The following is a 1,232-nucleotide window of genomic DNA, read 5'->3' as shown; positions in this document are numbered from 1 at the left end:
GAGGCACTGTTAGGCTTTCGCAGGGCATGGTAAAACCTGGGGGCGGAGACTGCATCAGAATAATTCCTCAGCATCATCTCCTCCTTTCCCTTTATATCTAAATGGAAACAGTAAAGAAAAATGGGATGGAGCAGGCTTAAATGTTATTAAAGAGTGCCATGCTCAGGTGGAAAGATGTAGGAATTTCTGTGGAGGAGGGAAGGCTTAAATGGCTGCCAACCTTGTGAGATTTATGCGTCCTCCTGTGCTCAATCCTTCTTTAGAGAGAGAGACTTACCTGGAGGGACTCATCTCATAGGTTTAAGTGCAGCCTGCTCAACCATCTCTTCACAATATCTCTACATCTTTTCTATCTTTCTATCTAGAAATAGCATAAAATGGTTCAAAGTCTGTAAAAGACTATCATGGAGCAGAAAACTTTTGGGCATAAACCTAAATGATATAACAAAACAGGAAGGGACAAGTAGGGGAGAAGTAAAATCCAGTGTGAAGTGAAGGGAAGGATTGGTGTGTAAAGGAATGTTCCCTGCTTGGGGGGGGGGGAGGGGCAAGGGTATATAATGAGGGGGAGGTGGGAGGGCATGACCCACCAAACAGAGGGGCTATTTGGCATTGTATAGTCCTCAAGGAAACAGTCTGTAAAGTCTATGAACTACTCAGGATCAGTCTATGAAAAACCAGCAGCGTGAAAGGAAATAAGCTGTTTTAAAATTGTGGAAAATGTCTATAGGATATGACAGAAAGTCCGATACAAGTCTCAGTCCAAAGTAGATGGCTAGGGGAAGAATTGGCATGGGATGAGATGCTGCATGAGGGAGGTCAGCCGCTGGAATTCTGCTTTTCTGTAGATAGCCAGCTGGAACCACCAACACACGACAGGCAGGTCAGAAGCAGGAACGGCAAGCAGGCATTAAGAAAGTTCTGTCCTTGGAGTCTGTGTATCAGGTTCTTCAGATTGCGTTGAGTGACATCTAGGGTTTCGGGAGGTGTACCACTGTAGTCGTGCCATCTACTGGGTGACGTCTGGGTGTGCAGGGGTTCAGATGTTTTTTCTGGGATTCCTGGGAAAGAAACACAATCTGCTTCTCGTGGTTAATTTGAACTTGTAACAAGTTATAGGTTTGTTATAGTTGATACCTCGATGATTATAATTGGTTTAAATCTCTTTATGATTTTATTTAAAGGTCTTCTAAAGTGACCTCCTGTAGCAGTCTCTACTGCAGGATCTTGAG

This window comes from Erinaceus europaeus, chromosome X (genome assembly GCF_950295315.1).
Source record: "Erinaceus europaeus chromosome X, mEriEur2.1, whole genome shotgun sequence".
NCBI classification, from domain to species: domain Eukaryota; kingdom Metazoa; phylum Chordata; class Mammalia; order Eulipotyphla; family Erinaceidae; genus Erinaceus; species Erinaceus europaeus.
This window is presented reverse-complemented; position numbering follows the sequence as displayed.